Below are 20,549 nucleotides of genomic sequence, written 5' to 3'. Positions count from 1 at the left end.
TTTTTGTTCAACGTCGATGAATCAACAATTCTCACAAATCAATCATAATCAAATAACTCATCAGTCAAACACGACACCCCGCACAATAGGTATCCTAAAGGAGTACTTGCTTTCATCGCTATACGTGGTGTGTCGCATTAACAGAGCTAGCTGATGTTTTTTGTATATGTTGTTTATGGAGGGGGAGAGAGTGAGAGAGAGGGATAAAGAGGAAAGGCATGGAGGTTAACTAGATATCAGTCTGTTTAACATTCGGAAGAAATTAGAGCACCCGCACGTGCTTTCGTGTGCGACAACTTTGACTTCGCTTGTTGTCTGTAACATATAGAAGATTTAGGTATTCGCTCACCCGTACACTTGCCGGTTTGCCTCTATTGCCACGTGTATTATATTTTCGGTGACAATCCTTTACCGGCTAACAAATGTTCAGAGCTATCACCCAGCGCAAGATGCGCCTTTGTGCAGAGGAAACCTCTCATATGTTATCACTGGTTCTCTCGGTTGCGCATGTTTTCGCCAAGCCCTTGTGTAATCAGACTGCATGCGCGACAAAAATTGTTGTGGGCTATAGGCGTCAAATTAAACGTGAACAGCGGAGTCCGTGATAGCAACGTGCGTGAAGCTGCGGTGCGCACCTTCCAATGATCACCAGTGCTTTAGATCCCGTTTGACAGCACTGCTCGATGGTGCTCCCCTATAATAACCCACCGCGGTTTCTTAGTGGCTGTGGGGTTGGGTTACTATGAATGAAGTTGCGGGCTCGAATTCCGACCGCGATTCGATGAGGGCGAAGTCAGAAAAGACCCGTTCACTTCAATTTAGGTCCACGCTAAAGAACCCAAGGTGGTTCTTTAGCGTGAACTGGTACCAGTCCACGCTAAATAATATATAGAAGTGAATGGTACCATTCACTTCTATATTCGTCTTAAAATGATTAATTTATTGGATGGGTAAAACTGTTGCTCTGATATTTAGATATGTCGAGTTTTCTTCGGCTTGCGCGCTCAGTTATTATTGCTAAATGCACGGGCCGCCATAAACATAGACAGGTCTATCAGTCAAGTATTGGCAATCTACTCTATGGTCAATTTTATCAGTCTAAGAAGAAATAAAGCAGAAGTTATTAATCCCTGGCGATTATTCACATCGACATTTCAGTTTCCGGCTGGTCGTTTATTGTGGGCTTCAAGCTGACCCAATTATGTGATGTCTGAGAAAAGTTAATTAGTCCACAGCTTTACTGTTTCTCCCATTGTTTGGTTTTTTTCTTGACTGAAAATGTGAACTTTTCATTCGATTGCTCCTGTTCTGTACAACTAGTAATTACTGGGACCTAACTATATCGGGATATTGAAGAAGTCATTGCGCAATTGCACTTACCAAGAATCATCCTTCATGAAAAATAGAAACGTTTTCGCGTTTTGTTATTTATGCACTGAAAATTTGGCCACCCCGTTAGACCTACATCGCCTACGGCAATGTGGCAATGCGTTGCCGCCCTTTTCCACTTAGGAAGAATGACCTCATGATCAGTCTAGCTTCCAATTCAACTTTGATATATCTGTACATGTAGCTTTCATATAATGGCCTTGGCCTAAATGCTTTGGGCTGTGCGAGATTAGTTAGCGAAGATTAGTTACCTCCGTCGCTGCAGAACAATTTTTTGCCATTGCTTTTGATCCGTGCCAGCACTGAGAAGAGTCAACCTGAGGAGCCAAATTAGATGAACAGCTTCATTAGTTGAAAAGGTACCACTTTTGTGTGGCTGTTCTATCCTTCCTTATAACGTTATAAGCGTGCTACTGTGAATGTAAGCTACTTCATGCTTCTTAGTTCAGCGAGACTGCACACAAAGGCGCGGGTTCGCCAAGAAATGAGATTGCGAAAAAGAAGATATAAAGAAAACAAGAAAGAAAAAAAGCGTTTGAAGAGCAAAAGATCATTTTGTTCCCAATGGCTAAGCTAAAGCTTTGTGTTGCGTTGCAGAGATATGAAATATTTAGAGTTAATAGTATGGGCGCTTTTCTACGTAGGAGAGGCTACTTTTCCGGGGACAATTTCTGATGAAAAGCAACAGCACTGTGATTTAAATTCAGACAGTTACGAGTCAATGTACTATACTTCAGGCCGCATTTTTGCGCAGAATGTTGTGCAGAATTTTTTATTATTTGTGCTGGGTGTTACTCTGATCAATGGCAGAACCCTTGCCACAGCTTGTGTGTGCAGCTAAATAAATAAATAAATAATAAATAATAATAATGTTTATTTCCCATCAAGCAAGATGGAGGAGGCTGCAGGTAAAAGCTGCACGAACAAACGGCAGCTTGACAGGAGCCCGCAGCCCCCTCTACAAGGCGGCAGTAAAAAGGTTACAGAAAAGAACATCGAAAACATACATAGGCACCGAAATGGTGCCTATGTATGGAGCCGCCTTAGCCTGGTATAGTGGGTGAAGGTGAGCTGCGTACTAACGTCAAAACATGTTAAGATCTACCAAACAACCTCGATTATTGACCACGGTATATTATCTCCTGCTTGTATTCGTACGTCATTTGGTACCTATGTTAATATGTCAAAGTAGATGGCGTGTTTACTAGGAAGACTTAGAAATTCTCTAATTTGTCGTCCGAAAAGAAAGCGACTGATGTGATCCTTTATGAAAGGCCCATAAAGATGAATTATGCTAGTGATCATATTGACTTTACAACATTTTCCATGGTTAGATACCTTTAGCTGAATGAGTTACAGCATTTTTCCGTCTTTGTTGAGATTCAACGCATTTAGGCAAGCAAAACCAAATGACAATTTCACGACAGCGCAATAAGCTATCCTTAAGCTTGGAAGTACGACTTCTTTTAGCGTTTGTATATAACATGTTCTTGTTGCTGTAGAAATAAAACCTCCTTGCTCATTTATGTTCTTCCCCATAATGTGGTGACACCTGTGGGCCTTGCAATTTCTTATTGGTGCCCGGATGGTTCGTCCTTTTCTACCTTAATTCTATTTCTCCTCATCATTCCTGATCTTTTCATTTGCCCTGTACAAGTAGTGAGCGGGACCTAGGCTCTTGTTGACCAACCAGTATTTCCTCTCACACGCCATGGTGCCTCAGTGGCTATAGCGTTTTGCTGCTTGTAGCGATATCGCGAATTTGACCCCGTTCGCGGCGGTCACTTTCTGATGGAGACAATATGGAAAAGCGCTTATGTGCCGGGCAAAGGATGCGCGTTAAAGAGCCCCCGGTTGTCAAAAGTATTCCGGAATCTCGCGCTACGGGGTGGATCATAATCACATCGTGGTTTCACTACATGAAATTTCCTGCAAAGCAGTTCTGTGAAAGACCGCAAGGTGGTGGAAAGCTTATGAAAGGCAAAACCTTTTGTGCACCCAACTGTAACATGAAACCACAAAGAAAACCATTAGGGGTTGCTTTATTGTATAGTACTTTATTTTATCTCATACCCAATTCTTTGTTTCCAAGTAGCTATCTAGCAAAAAAGAAAAAAAAAATGATTTGGGCACATCGGATTGATAGCGATTCGTGACAGAAGACCTACGAAAATGGCGAGTCCATCCTATTAGTAATGCTAGCATCTTTTCTTTATTATTATTTTCGAAGGGTGACCTTAAACGTTATAAATACGTGGTCACAGATAGACAAACCACCACATACGAGTAAAAGGGTAAAGCTATATGAAGTTTAATAAAATAAATTTGAGCCCAATTAAGCAAAACTAAACGGCATATTTCATTGATGTAGTTTTCAGGCTCGAAGAACCTTAACCATGCAGAGTAAGTTCTATATCTGAGCGCTTACATATCAAGCGTCCATTCGTGCTCTCCAGGTTATCCGGACATTACATTCCCTTCCCCTGGTGGTCAGAATTTTGGCCAATTTTAGAGTAGTCAGGTAAGGAATTTATACCAACGTTCTCGGTACATGAGCGGCAAGTTTTAGTGGATAGAGGCGCTCCACAGAACCTGTTTTTAAAGCATGGTTGCAGCGCAGTCTAAACAATGTTCCACTGGCTCCATTGGGTAGAATTTATCAAATTGCAAATTAGCTGCTACTTTAGCGCCTTGCCTCCATATCCACCGATGCACTGCTGAGACACAAGTTTCAGGAAGTACGTTGTAGGGATCGGAAGCGAAAACCGAGTAAGTAAATATGCTACGTCGCAGGTCTATGTGAAAAAATGTTGTGAATTTGTTAACTTGGTTTCGTTCTAGCACTCTCTGAGATGCAATCCTGCCTGACTGCAGCCTTTTAGGCACAGTGGCTGATTCACGTATTTAAGCGGCATGCGAACGCGCACACCATGCTCTTGGTCAACCATCCTGGTACTAGCAATTGCCCCCCCCCCCCCGTATAACTCACCTCACATTATTAACCTGTTAAGCGAGCAATACACCTAGAGACGCGATAGAAAAGCGATACCACTGTCTTAGCCGCCTTGCAAGAATTAGAGACTCTACACAGGATTACGCTGAGTACCGTGATCTTCTAGTTGGCTTTCGTGGGCTTGACCTCCAGAGCCATCTTAGTGCATACTCATTGGTAATACTGGAAAAGTTCACTAGTGAGACCTCTGAAAAAAAAGCAGGCGGTTCGTATAAGGACAGTTTTTCGCAAGACGCCGCGCTTGAAGTTGCTATGGAAAGCCATGACCCTTTCAACGTATTAGCTGAGTAGTGGTACATCTAGGGCGTTTCATCGGTAGTGCCAAAATGTGCACGTGTCCTAGGTGCGTGACATATCTCACCAATGTGTTAGCCGTGTACCGGGTGCATGGTATAGTGGGTTAAGGGGACTATGTGGATGAGCAACGTTATACACCTTTAAGTTTCAAAACTGCAACTACACACCGGGATAACGTAATCTTAAGGCGTTCTTAGTGTACATAGTATCAGATTAGTCTCTTTGAAAAGTCGTGGTTTTTAACCATTTATGCGGTAATGGGTTTACATTATATGCTGGAAACTAAGCTTGAAACGAACTGGTAATTTTCCATATAGATATTATTACACAGAGAACTCGTTCACAAAATGATTTTTTTCTTTGTTAGAGGTCAGGTTAGGAGGCATTCCATGATGTAACTTCGTAGCATGGAAGCAAAGGACGACACAGAAAGGAAACAACAGGCGCAAGCGCTAACTATACATTTATTTCTCTTACAATGCTATTCTTTTTTTAAGTTAATTCATATTCAAAGAAAAGAACATGTAGATTACAAAGAAATGGAAGCAGGCGAGATATTTTCTATCTCAATCTCTCCCCAGTTAGCTGTTCACCATGATAAGTCAGCATGATAAGAGAGGAACAGACACACAATGCGATATAAAGTTTAAGTTTTCTAAAGAAATCGAATTACGGGGCTTGTCGACCCACAGCCACGCATTGTATAGGGGAGCCGCAGTGGTATTCGAACGCACCTACAGTGTGCCTTCATCGAAATGTGACTCGTGCGGCCGGGAATCGAACAGGCGACCTGGCCAGTTCTCAGCAGCAGACCTCCATATCTACTGAGCCACGTTGCAACGCATGAGAATCGACTAGCGTAAGACCAGATGTTGCTAGCTTTTTTAATACGCAAATGTGTTCCAGGAAGCAATGCAGGAAGAAGGTTGGCCACGGGACTGGGAGAGCGGAAGATGGGCTGTCGGGTTCCGGCTGTCGGGCACTGCACGACGACTTCGACCGTGCAGTGCTAGCAGTTAAGGGCCGGTCTATGCCTCCCAATGCTTCGCTACTTCACCTGGCTGCAGACTTTCACCCTGAGGCCTGTGGGCGCCTGCGCCCATACAGGCGGAACGTGAGCGGTCGAGCTACGGGACCGAGCTTACTTACACCTGCCTGGCAAGGACAGTGTGATCTCTGGCCATTTTCATCGTCAAGGTTCCCGTTGCGGCGTCTGCTTCCTCTCGGTCATCCGAAACTACTACGCTTCAGCCATCTTCAATACGTCGCTCAACAAGCCTACTGCACTGGCGAGCTCGTCGCTGCTCGCCTCATCGCTTCGCCCCGTCAGTCATGCAATGGTGAACTATCTGAGTACACTGAACTGCGTGCTTTCAAGTGTTTTGTTTTGTACCACCTTGCGTACCAGTCTTCTGCTTGGTTAATACTTTGCTGTCGTAGTTCTATTGCCAATGTGAATCAAACGTTTTGTGCACGTCTGCCAGTGTTAACAAATGGTCTTGTTCTTGCTGAGAAATAGTTACTAGCGCTAACAAGACTAACGAAAAAACAGTTAAGACAGGACTGTCCCAACTCTTTATTTCGTTAGTCTTACTAACTCAAGTAACTATGTATCAGCAAATGCATCAACACCAACTAGCCCAACTTTCAATGTTAGTTTTGTCCGTGATTGGGAACTCGGAGATTCTGCCTCAGTGACCTACTGCTATACCTAAATACGAACTTGCATCACAGTCATACAGGCTCTTGGGCTGCCTTCCAGGTAGCATTTCTGGAAAGCTGCTTCAGCTTTCACCGCCGCAGCTGTACATAGTCCTAGCTAGCTTCCAAAGTGGACACGGTGAAATGTGACGTGATAAACATGGACTACGTAATACTTGATGGCATACCGCGCAAACAAATGGTATAATTTAGTAAGATATAGACAAGGTAATACTTTTTATATAATAGTTCATGATTAGGTTTTCAAGCAAGTTATGGTGACGGCCCCCATACAAGCCACGTGTCATCATCATGGCGTCAGCTTTCACACCGCAGCCGCATAATTTCTCTGGTGATATCGAACGTGGAACCAGTATAACGGGCCTTGAAGAACAAGAATAACTGTTTACTGGTTAGAAAAACTGCGATGATAAGTTGTTGGCTATTCGAATGAGATATAAGTAAAGGAGCTGGTATATTTTATCATTTAATATTATGCTTCAAAGCAAATTGGAGTCTTAGGCCAATTTGCTATATATCATGGTGTCACGGCAGCGTGACATGGATCACACCACACCAGGCTGCACTTCACCGCTGTACGAAAAGACGGGTGTGAAACTCTCCTTGGCCGCTTTTCAGTGAAATGAAACTTGAGTAAAAAATAAATATGCGGTTCTTAGCAGCATCCCGACTAGTACACAAAGAAACAGTAGAAAATGTCCCAGGTTGACAATATGCCATTCCCTCGACAGACATGTAATATTTCACTACAGCTCTAAGAGGTCGTTCTGCGACCACGACTAAGATCACCAGAAACTTCTCTTCCCGGGTCTTGCCATCGTAAAAAAAAAAGATGTTAGCGTCACATAACAATATAGCATGATCCTGTACCTTGGAGATTTTCGTAGAAAGCAAGCTTTCCTGCCATCAGGGTCGACAATTATTGTTTCTCTGCCCAACAACGTTGAAGCTTAGCGTCATCTGCCTCTCGACTACTTTTTTGCTTTTCTCCATTGTATATACAGGCATAGTTTAGCTAAAACAAGCATGCGAGCACGCCCTCCTACGCATACATACGGGACACAAGTTAGGATAGCCTCCTGATCAAAACAGCTAGAAATGCCACTCTCAGAACTACTTTCGAAAAGCGCATGTACGTAGTACCTTTGCTTCCTTTCATAATACAAAGTACTTTGAAACTCCACCCAGTTGCCACTCGCTTGATTACATAGTCTTACCACTATCTCACAGCATTTTGTGTTGAACACAATAAACGTCGCCCCACTTTTAACTGTCACCGTCGCGAACCTAAATTGCTGCCTTGGCGGGTCTAGCTTTCCACGAGTGCTGGAACGCGCCAAGCAAAGCAAAACAAAGGAAATAAACCCCATTTTAATGCGGACTGAGCGCTTTGGTCGCTCCGAGCAACAGCTTGCATGTCGTCCAACAGCGCACAGTTCACGACACACCGCAAGACTGAGTGCGCGGTGTTTCGGGCCGCAATCTAGCGAGAACTGCACTACCCCACATTCATCGAAAGAAAAAAATCTAGAGTGGCACAAACTGCTGCTTGCACGGTAGCTCTAAGTTTTAAGTTCCTCTGCACCTCTAAACGTTCCTCAGAAAGAGCATGTTATTCTGTTTGTTTTTATTCGCAAAAACTCGTCATGCTGAACTAAATACTGGGGCAATTTCTGTTCACCTCGTGTATTTGCGCTACAACTTCAGAAAACTACGCACTTGAATCTATGTTTATTCCACATCAAGGGTACTTTATTTGTAAAACTTATAAGCTACTTTCTCAAGTGTGTGCCTGCAGGTACACAAATTACTATACCAATGTTGCTCCAGTACAGGACGTTCCCAGTTCTACCAGATGCCACTTGCAGAGTGCAGTTAGCTATCTCCCAATTGTCTGCAGACTTTACATCCTTCTAGCTTCTCTCTATCTATTTTGTTGTCTTTCCGATTACCTAATCCACTCGCAAAAAGCAGCTAACCGAAAGGCATGCGCAGCCTGGTTAACTGCTCTATCTTTCAATACAACACTTCTCAATTTTAGTTCTGATTCTATAGCCGTGTCTACCCGCGTGTGTGTATACATCTGTGGCTACAGGGCTTAAGTTAAGTCGAGCTATAGGAGCATGAGAGTAAGCTCAGAACGTCGATTTAAAGTTGGTGAGTTTGTTAACGACGTTTCCCAATGCAATATAGGGATGACGAAGGATGACTGGGAAAGAGTGTCTCAGGTTTGCATAAAACCTACACACGAGGAGCGCGGTTCCATCATTGAGTTCCATGTGCGTCTCTCCGCAAGCCTGTGTATGGTCTAATGCCTTCTATTGGCGGTGTTAATGTACCCACAAAGCGTGAAGTGTATTGGCCGGTCTCTTGGGAAAGAATATGCAAGAGACTGGTGGCGTAACCGTGTTGCATAACTGCGTGCATGAGAGTTTCTTGATGGCTTGATTTTTGCGTTGTCTCTGACACGAAGAATTTGGGCGAGCAGATCTTGGCGCTCAGTTCTACAACGCGCAGTTGCTAGACCCGAGCAAGAGACACCTCTTCAGAATATTCATATCCGGACGGTGAACCTTTCAAGTTATAAATTTCCTAAATTACTGTCGTCTGCAGCCAAGTGTAAATAAATATAATGGTACTCGTGAGCTTCCGGCCACAATAAAGAGCACTAATAAAGTGAGAACGTGTTCGTATTGCGAGCAATCAAGGAGTCTATGACAGGAGAGAAGCAAGGAAAGAAAGCCAGGAATGCCGATTTTGGTGCTAGTTGGTTTGTTGCATCAATCCAAGTCATAGCGTTGAATTGACACAGACAATAAAGACGACAGGACGTGAGCTAACTATCAACTAGTTGATAGCTGGGTAAAATGGAAGTTGATAGTTAGCGCACGTCCTGTCGTCTTTCTTGTGCGTGTCAATCCAGCGCTATGACTTCGATTGAGAACGAAAAGGTTGATGTTTGTCTTTCAGTCGTAAGCACCAGATAGCAGTCTCGTAAGCCGAGATTTAAAAGGCTTGAAAGTGCTTGCATGCCTAAAGCAGCAACTCTGCACAGGTATCTGCAGGTATCAAGGAGGGCTGATATAAGACTTTTCGCGTACGTATGGTCGCGCTTTGAGTTTAGATGAATAGGGTCAGATGATTGTTAAAAAATAATAATATACTTTAGACAAATAGGAGGAGGAAGAGAAAAAAGTGCCGAGGGCTCATTGGTGCTCTGGGCGTCTCGCTGTTATCCAGTATTTTCAGGTGTTTGCCATTTCGGTGAAAGTGCTTTCATCAAGGATGAGCACGAATGTGACCCAGCGACCACTTGAGCAAGGTCAGTCGTCTGCTTCATCGCTCATTTTTGGACGACATGCATTGGAAGCTCGGACCAGCTCGATTCCTGGGAGAGCTCAACGCCGGATCTCATGGACTCTGACAGTGAGTACACTGTAGCCATAGGCCACCGTATGAAGAAGAAAATGCGCCGGATGTCAAATGAGCCGGCTTCATCGAATCAAAGTGAGCAAGCATCCTTCGTGGTTTCTTATGTGCCGCTTTCGACGTCACACGTCATGAACTCCCTAAGCAGGTAAGTTCTAATACGACATTTCAGAAGTGTGGCTCAATGCTCACGATCAGGATCAACACTCGAAAGGACATCCTGGTGGTAGATGCACAACATTCAGCAATACTGGAGAAGTTAAAGGCAATTCTGACATCAGGCGCATTTCCCGTCCACTTCTTTATTACCTAAAGTAAGGATTAAACGGCTGATGTGATTTCCGATGATGACCGCGAAATCAAGTATGCGGACTAACCAGGATTGTTGCTTTCCAGGAAGATAACCAGGATTGTTGCTTTTTAATTTTTTTAGTTATCTTGGAGAGCGATATCTTAAGCAAGTACTGAACAATGCGTCGAATTTGCTGTAGTATGCCGCAGCCACAGCACTTCACTGTGTTACATTACGTTTGCTTTTGCGTAGGGCAACGACAATGAAATCAGAGCAGTGCAGCATGGCCGCGTAGGCTGTAGAGGCTGTATTTTGCATCATTCAGCCTTCAGCAGAATTACATATTGTAACATATTTGTAACATAGTGCTACATATTGCAGAGAACTACGGTGCTGGGTTAATAAATTTGACTTCCAGCCGTTTCTCTTGCTCCCAAATAGAGCGTAAACAGAGAGATTGGCAAGAAAGCTAAGAAACGCAGCCACCCGATACGGAACTCGACAGCAGGCCCGCTGCCGTAACCGTAAACTCTCGTTATTTATGACCCCCCAATAGAAAAGACACGTGGTAAGGAAGGAGGGGTGGCCTGCTACCGAGAGAACGCTATATGACTCTCCAGTTGTCGTCAATCCTTACAAAAGTATTAACCTCGTACAAAATGCTATCAGCCCGGAGTAAAACGGTGTGGTTAAATACTGAGCAGGTTAAAAGTTACGGTTCCGGAAAGCCAAATAGCAGCAAGGCCGGCAACCATTTACGTCTTGTGCTTTGTTTGACAAGAGGCTCCGCTTCGCTGAACGAGTTTGTGTGCTAACGTTCTGAGCTTTGCAGCGCAAATCCGGGTTCCATAATGTGTACTTTTTCGACACTGTACACCAGCGCCTTCGCCCGATTTTAGCGGCAATTATTACTGTCGACTAGCGCTTACTTGTTTTTACACGTGTTGTGCAGCGTGCGTAACTGAACCATGCAATTCAATATCACCTTCCTGCGTGAGTTCAAGTAGCGGCTAGCTCATTTTAATGTGTTCTGTCATAGTTTCGAGATTTAAAAACCCTTTCGAAGTGTCTTTAGAGCACGGATCTGCAGACCCGCCGATCAACGTACTGCAGTTTTTCCGCACTTGTTGCACAGGCCGTCATCTACGTTATTCCAGAGTCTGTTTGCTCTCACTTCCTCGATATTACTATATCCTCGCATTTTTTTAGCTTTCATATGCAATACAAACACTGCACTCTTTCACGCACGTAATATAGCGGATATGTTCAGGAAATGGGTGCGACAGTTTAGTTACGTGGCAAATTTCTTTTTTTCGTGGCAGGCACAAGCGGATCTATAAACTAATAGTATTATTATGTGTGGCTTACTTTATATAGATCAATAATAACACATAAGCTGATAACAAGATACACGTAACCAATGACATTCAGTTTAATGCGCAAACAAAATATCGTAAGCAAACACCGCAACACTGCTTTGAACCTTTTCTCTGTCCTTCAGCCACAATTATTGCAACCATGCGTACATGTTTTGTGGGCAAATTGTTTGTTTATTACATCGATGCTGCCTCCGCTGAACGAATAAAGCTGACATAGCTAGAGCATGACGAGTCTTACGTAAAAATGTTTTAATCACCAGCTTCACTTTTAGCTGTTTATACCTTAAATTATAATCATTAATTGAGACTACATATGCTGCCAGAGCAGCCCAATGTTCCGCACGAAGTACACCCTGTTAACGTTTCACTGGAAGCGGTTTCGCAATAATGATACTTTATCGCCATCTTTTTTTTAACAATGATGTAATCAAGAAATAATACTCAGTGGTGTTCATCATGCTGTCAACATAAGATCATTTATTTCTGACCATTTTAGAAATTGATACGTTTAAAAATGCATCCCATTTTTGAAAGCTGCTCTTTATTGAAACCTGAACAGCTGTGAGGTTCAAAGGAAATATGTATAATTTTTGCACCTCACCAGATCACGCTGGAAAAGAACTTTGCATTGAATATTTCTTCGCAAAATATTGTGGATCACGTTGAAGTGCATTTTTTGGCATGTAATGCTTACGCCAAAGTATAGTAGATGAATCGTCACCAATTATTTTCTTGAAAATTGTGAAATGTCTGTACGCTTCCAGCTCTCACTCTAATTTTACGAAAACGTATAGTGTACATTTTTTTCTTTGAGAGTTTTCAACAGAAACCTCTAAATTATTGCATTTTATGGAATTATTTAAAAGAAAATACAACACGGTGTTCTCGTAACAAATCTTCTCGTCTTCGCCACGAGTACATTGTCACTTCGCGTTATCATGACTGTGTGTCTCATTATCGAATATAGCACGTTGCCGTTGCTTCCTTCAAACCATTCTTTCACCTCACAAATCTGCAGACGCAGATGCTACACAAGTGTAATTAATGCTTTTCTTTAACGTGACCATGGTCGCATGCTGATATAGTCGATTTCGCTCCTGCACCCTCCTAAAGGGAGACTAAAGAAAAACACTTATTGTCTCAGCTTAGAGTGAAAAACTATTCTTTACGAACTCTAAGTTCGTAAATTTCGCGGTAGCAGGTTGTTGAATAACACAGACAATTAACATCAAACATATTTTTATTTGGCACGGAACCACCGGCGTCGGTAGGCATGGTGATGTCACTGATATGAATGTATTTTATTTCAGTATTTGGGACGTGTGGCTCGGTAAATATTGTTGATACTCGCTAAGTACAGTGTACTTAGTGTAATCAGTGTACAGTGTACTTAGAACACAATTCAGTTGACCCTGAGCGATAAAAATAACAAGGTTCAAACGGACGCAGATAAAATTCTGCACGTCGTGGAGCTGGTTCGAGAACTTTTAGGCGGCACCGTCACCAGTCTTTTGCTTTCGTATCTATTCTGACTTGCCATGCCTCTTAGCATGGTAAATGCGGTGTCTTTTGCTATTGTGAAAGAGTAGATTTCTACTGCAGCTAAACTTTTTTTTTCTATTTAATACCTCTTCAAGCCTTGTAATCGAGGTGCTATTATGTGCCACAGTAGCCTGCTTATGCTTCATACACGACGAACTGATCTACCTGCCTGTGCCGAAACAATACAATACGTTATCGCCAGTAAGAAAGAAATTGGCACGTATATATGGCGCTCCTCTTTTGTGTACATGTAATTACGAAAACAAGAAGCGGTTATAAGCTGGTAGCTTGCGCTCCGTCTGTCAGTGTTCTTGTTCACTTCTTTGTAGCAATTTTTGTCAGAGTGAACCTCAGTTCAACGTAATCATGACAATGGTTATAATTATTTAGAAAATTTTATATATGCTGGTGGGTCCACGCAATATTTTTTACATACTAACACCCTACATTGCATGAACATTCATACACGTCAGTATAAGTATTTGCAAAACAATAACGTCTCCGATGGATACGCATCAAACTTAGCGCAGAATAAGAATTTGGGGGAATTATCATATTTAGAGAGATAACCAGGATGGGAGAGGCAGGGAGGTTAACCGGATGAGATTCTGGTTTGCTGCCCTGCACTGGGGGTAAGGGTAAGGAAAAACGGAAGACCGAAAGAACAGCGGAGAGAAAAAGCATCAAGTTTATATTCTTCATCTGTACAAGGCGGTCACCAGTGGTATGGTCGACTCAATTCTTTCAGGCCCTTTGACTCGGAAGTAGTGCCTCAAAAGAGCAATGTCTAATGGCAGTAAATTTTTTTTACTGTTTCATAGGCTTCGTGACCCCAACAATCAACAATGTCTTATCAATATAAAATGTAAATTTCTCGATATCAGTGTTATGAGGATTTTAATTTTTGTTTATAATCCTAGAAAAATGTTTAAATATCAACAACTAAGAGTCAAAAATAATTACTTGTTATAAAGATATCACTGTTATTCTTGTGATTATTCAATATTGCTAGGGACGAAATAGTTCACGCTTTACACCCAACACCCAAATAACCAATTTTTTATTGCTCACTGGCGAGTGCACCTCTCTGACGCCTCAGCACTTCAAGAACATGGAATGTAACTTCCAAACTGGTGGTCCGACTCCCTCGTCACAGGAGGCAGCACTTTAAGTCAAGCATATAAAAAATTCTAGCACGATAGTTTACTGTGTTTAACGCGAATGTTTAAACGTTGAGTGTGGTGTGGGCTAATTGTTTTCGCCCGCGAATTCGAGCTCGGTGAATTGCTTAGGTGTCGGAAAGTACTGCTTCTTACATGACATTTCAGTGGAGTGAGTGAGTGAGTGAGTGAGTGAGTGAGTGAGTGAGTGAGTGAGTGAGTGAGTGAGTGAGTGAGTGAGTGAGTGAGTGAGTGAGTGAGTGAGTGAGTGAGTGAGTGAGTGAAAAACTTCACTGAGCTCTAGTTTCGCTGGTCTTCTGCGGTCTTCAGATGGCTTCGTTCATCTTCTTGCACAGCGGTTGGTTGCCCTTAGTCCAGGGCTCCGCTGGATGCTGCTACCAGCTGTGCTCGCCGAATCGGACCTTCTTGGTCGACCCGGCGATCGCTGGAGAGCACTCCCTCCCATTGCTGCGCACTCGGGTTTGGTATAACGGGTACCACGCCTATCTTCTGGCATGCCCACGTTATGTGATACAGCGTGGGTATAAACTCCCAAACTTCATAACAGGAAAATTTCGAAGATAAAGCGGACTTCTTTAGCCGTCGGCTTCACAAACAAACCTGAAGAACGCATTCTAGAAAATGCATTAGAAAGGAGGAAGAGAAATGACCTGTTAACTGAAAGACCGCGTCATATATCAAAGAAGCGACATGTAGCGGGAGCAGCAGTTCCAAGCAAGGGCGAATGCTTATGTAACACCAGTGAATTCTATTTTTAAACCAATGCAATGGCCGTAAAGTAACACTTGCAAATTAGCGCACGCGCGTTTACGTATTTCAATTCAGTGCACCTGTGAAAAAGTGACCAAATTCCCCATTTTCCTCGTTGCCCTGCGTTTTATTTCAGGCATCTCTACACATCCACGTGAAACCCTATCCGCTTGCGTGGCCCAGGACGCTAAGCCCATAGTGCAGGAGCATGGCCATTTGCAGCCATCGAGGGCCCTCGCGAGGTGTTCATGGTTGGGTGACCAACGTCACCGTACAAATTTTAGCAGAGGAAGCGCCGGTCATGCCACCACGATGGACTACACCTGCAATTCTCGTCATTACAGTCATTCCAGTTTCCACACAGACAGCCGCAGCTTTAATAACACCAAAAGTCAGACAAAAAAAGAAAACAAAAACAAAAAATGCGCCACTTAAAATGCGCGTGGGTGCATAAACGGTCAGTATTGTCCAAGCAAATCAAGGCACGTTTGCGAGGTTTCGCGTCAGCTTCCAAATTTAACGTTCGATCTATCCGCCGGTATGGGCCTTTATATAGATAGCTTGCGTTTTCAAATATTCATAGATATTCCCCGTGACTTTGGCGTTCCGCGGTGTGCCCTAGCCATAGCTTCCGTTTCTGTCACCCAGATGAATGCTGAAGCCCTTGTAAATCAAACCAAAAGAAGTTCGTCATACCCTAGGATGCTGTCGTGAATATACTGCAGGTTTTTATGATTTAGAGTTTCAGAATAACCTCCCGTTGGTGCAATTAGTCTGTTATTCCAGACCTGCGGTCTCCGTTTACTCGATAGTCGTTCGAACAAAGCAAGGTGGGACTGAAGCATATCTTAATGTGAGACTAGAGGCGATTATATATGACAAAATACAGCAAAAAACATGCAAGCTCCAGAACACTGGAAAAAGGCTTGCCAATTAAGTATTCATAAGTGATAGAAACCACAGTCGCGGTACGTGGTACCAATTCTGTCTTCCACCAAGACGTCTCAAGAAAACCAACTCCCACATAGCAAACCACAGTTGAATAAGTTTTTGTGTGGTCCGCGAATAGAACCATCACACGTCCAGACTGTACGCCTGTATTACTGAAAAAAAAAAAGGCGATCTCGCCTGAAGGCCGACTCATCGACAGCAAAAGCAAGGTTTAGCGTTCGGCTTGAAATCCTCGGACAGTGCTTTAACTATACGCAGGTTGCGACATGTGGGGGCGATGCAGCATTCAAGGCGACTGCTCGTAGGCAGAAGGAACAGCGCTCTGGCAGCTTACCAGGCGTCCGACAACGCTGGTGCGATAATGCGTGCCATCAGTGCCGTTGCAGTCGTCGCATCTCGATGGTGCACAAGACGAGGCCGACGGGTAACCGTCTGCGGTTATCTAATACGTAGGAAAATTTTTGGGTAACGTTAATATGACGTTTACTGTTCATTCTGCTCGGATCGGTAAAAACGCACGAAATCTTAGCAGGAAAGCTAGTGTACCTAAAGTGTACCCGAGCGCAATGGACATGCCACCAGTTTCCAGGAAGGCGGAACGCTCCGGCCTGGCTCCACCACAAAGCCGAATTATTGGAGCGTTGGCGTTGCGTCCACTTCGCTTCGCCCCCCCCCCCCCCCCCCCTTTTTTTGTCATCGAACACATTGCGAGTCTCTGCAGAACACTTCGCGCGTAAGCGGCAATGCGCCGTTCGTAGCGGGAAAGCACGGCTATCGCATGAACGCACCTGATGCCTCCATGTATAATTGATGTGGCAATATTACAATTTCGCAAAAAATAACCAGTGCCTTAGCTCGGCTATGCCAGGATATACGTAGCGAAAGCTAAGGCATGGCATGGTTAGCCTTGGTTAATCTTGATTGGAAGTGTCTGGTTGTCTAGCTATGTTGCGGCGCTTAGCCAGTCGTTCGGTGCGCTGTTAATCTGTTTCCTAGGCGATTCGTTTCTTCTTCATATCGTTCCGATGTCGATTCCAGGCCAAAATTATCAAAATTGTCGCCGTCCATACTGCCCCCTCAACTGTGGTTGCGGTGCACCCGAGCTCTCCTTTTCAATCCTCCAACATGTTATCAGGCATGCGACGCAGCTGGCGAAGCGAGCGGAGGAGAGTGCAAAGACGACGAACGCGGTGTGACGTCATACCAAACGGCGGTGCGGAAAGGCGCGGCGCTGCGCAGCGGCTTAACACTTGTGGCTCGGTGCTACTAGTGGCGCATGCGTATTAGTGACTAGGAAGAGACAGAGAGAGATAAATATCCGCGATGAGGTGAGCGTTGTGACGTCAAGTGCCTCCTCGGAGCACCACCACGTTGAAATCTCCAAGTTCGCGGCCAGTAAAACTTTTGCTTTAATATCTGTGGCCAGGCGCGCGTTGTGACGTCATGTGCCTCCTCTGAGCGCCGCCGCGGCGCAATTGCAAGTCAGCGGCCAGTAAAGCTTCCGCTTTAAAAAATAACCTGGAATATCTGGAACGTATTAAAATACTATAAATATTTCAGGAAATCTTGGTGTTTCTATTTCATTTTTCTTGGAGTTTATCAAGAGCTTCCATTCAAATTCGTTTCGTAGTCCATACACGGATCCTCGGATATAGAGATGCCTTAACATGAATGTTGTCTTTGTTTATCAAAGTAAATTGTGTTTTTGTAACACTAGTTGATCAAAAGTTCTGTACTGCAGCAATTCTGTCGCAACCCATCTTATGAACACTGTTTATTATGCGATATGTATACTGCCGGGCAATCTTTTGTGGCTACGAAGAGAAAGCCATGGAGGCAAAGCACGCACAAGTGAGAGCGCTTCTGAGTGAGTGAGTTCGTTTTAATCGAATTTACTTTAAGCTGGGGAAAAGAAAACATAAACACTTTTTTAGCAACAGTTAAATAGGACAGTTGAATAGGAGAGGCCTTTGCCCTGCAGTGGGATTAACAAGGCTGACGGTGATGATGATGATGATGATGATGGTGATGATGATCATGATGATGATGATGAAGAAGAAGTAGGACAGAATACACCATTAAGTGTAAGGCTATAATTATTTTACAGCTTTTCCCTTCCCCGTCTGGGGAAACGTGAAAATATCGCACATGGAAGCTGCGTCTATTCAGCGTCTGCTCTGAGCAACCAAAAGCAGTGGCAAGCTTTGCCGGACTGCTAGGCCCGGTAGCACATGTAGAGTGGCCACGCCCGTAGCTTTCCCTTCATAGCCAGAGAAAGTTTCCGCAAGTATAGCTCGTTCTGCGCTTATCAGGCAGTTTTTTAGCATTATCGTTCATTTAGTATATTGCCTTTGTATTTTTTCTTTTCTTTATGTGACCGAGTGAAGGCGTAGACGGCGCGTTTACAAGTCATGAATAACTCCTTTTTTTTTAAATTCAATAGAATTTTATCGATAAGTAAATGAATATAGAAACAGTTTTATATAGGAATGGATCTCAAAGTAAGAACTGCAAGCGGAACTCCTAGCACACATTGAAATTGTAAAAATACAAGAAATCCTCTCCAGGAATGAAAATATTGAATGAAGTGTTTGATTGTTCAAAACATGAAAGCAGCTGCAGTTTCATCAGGTGCGTTCTAGTTATTTCATTTCCTGTGGATCTGGCTGCACACACTGCGCCAAGTATACGCTGGAAAATATTGGGAAATAATGAAAAAAATCTAGTTCACGCACCAGACGTTAATCCTTCCGATTTTAACAGCATATACTTTTTTTCTTTACGAATGAAGTGTGTCAAGAGGAAGTGTTAAAGAACTATGCGATAAGAGATACCATTTTAATGTTTCCTAGCAAAAACGTGAACAAAGGATGCCGAAGAAAGCTTGTGCGCCTCGAAATAAAGCAATAAATAAAGACATTCAGAATAATGCGTCTACAGGATGGAACGAGGTTAGCCAGCGGTGTGCCACCATGCATTATACTTTTCAGATCAATTGCGTTCGGGCTGACTTAGAAAAGGAAATGAAATCGCTCTTCAAAAACAGCAAGTACTTTCGTAAAAGATTCGATGAAGAAGGTTCAAAATGTCTCTGACTCGCGTACCATCTTTCTTCTGATCGCGCTCTCCATCACAACTCCTATCTAATAAGTGGCACTGATCGTGTTCTTCGGCTGGCTCCTTGCAGCTGATCCCCCCTGAACGCTATTGTAAAATTAATCATTAGCAGTGGCAGGACTCATCTGAGCCCCTGCGTGGCCAAACAATGGGAACACGGAAAAATGAAAGATGTAGGAAAACGGGGGTTGGGGTGTGTTTTTCTTCGAAGGCGGCGACTCCTTGTCGCCGTGCTTTCCATCAACTGCAGCGGTGCGTGAGGTCGCACTTGCCGTCATTTCGTCCTCCCTCACCACAACGTCTACGATCTGTCATCGAGGGGCGGAGACTGCAGAGTCGCCATGCTGCGACCATAGAGCAATGCCCATCGCTGATGTCTTTTCTTACGCTCTAGGCTTAGTTTCTCGTTGCTCGCTGGACGACTCGGAATGAGTCATACGTGGGACCACATCCTAGTTTTGTTTCCGCAACAACCACAGCGCGCCGTGATCGAGCGTGCCGGTCTTGCGCCCGTGGTGTGCCATAATTGACAAAATTGAGGGGTTCTTTATTTCTGTGCGTTGGAACTCCGTGCCTTCTTTTATTTCATTTTTCTTGTCTCTTGTTTTGTTCTGTTTCGTGTTTTGTCGGAAACACGCCCATTTGAGACTTTAAAAGAAAATAAACAGAACGCAGGCGAACGACAGAATACATGGGGAATTGTTGAAGCCGACTACGAGAATAGTTAGTGCCAACTAAAGCATCGCGACGGTCAACAATTCACCTCCTTAATCTGCTTTAACCAGCAGTCGTGCTAAACTGATTTCGACTGGAACTCAAACCCGGTCACCGCACATGATTAAGTGCAGGCGTCGATTCCGGTTGACGGCAGGCACCGCTACGCGCTCGATGCATTGCTTGCTATTGGCGCTTTGGGCTGGCGTGAAAGGCGGCTTTCCCAGCGGGTAACACCCAATTTTACACATTGGCCTAACTCAAAGTCACGGAGCCTATTCAGCGCGCCCGGCAGTTCTGCGTTTTGCATGAGGCGAACGTAAAGCTTCTCCCAGAGCCAGCGTGGTAGGGCACGCGGGTCATAAAGCGGTGGGTCATAAAGCAGTAAGTTGCGCCATACAACGGCGTCCGGGAGTAAGAGGCAAACGAGGGTGAGGATGGAAACTTTCAACGTTGAGCTATAAAAGTTCGCTCCTCTATCTCTGTGGCACCGCGGCACGTGATGCATGACTTACTCACACTGATGAATAGGCTTTGCAAAAGTAAAAGAGATCGATGGTTTCACCTTCTCTCCCCGTCTGACTCAGCCTTTATTCCATTGTCCTAATTTCAGTTAGCGTTTAGTGAGCACATTAACTCGGAAAAGGCAATAAAGATATAGACTGCAGTCCACATGACGCAACTCTTGCGCGATGCTTTTGTGATGTCTTTGTCTCCCCATGGGTGACCACTGCGATTAGCCATGTGTTTAGCACCATCGCGTGGTTGTACCT

This window comes from Dermacentor andersoni, chromosome 5, assembly GCF_023375885.2.
Source record: "Dermacentor andersoni chromosome 5, qqDerAnde1_hic_scaffold, whole genome shotgun sequence".
Taxonomy (NCBI): Eukaryota; Metazoa; Arthropoda; class Arachnida; order Ixodida; family Ixodidae; genus Dermacentor; species Dermacentor andersoni.
This window is presented reverse-complemented; position numbering follows the sequence as displayed.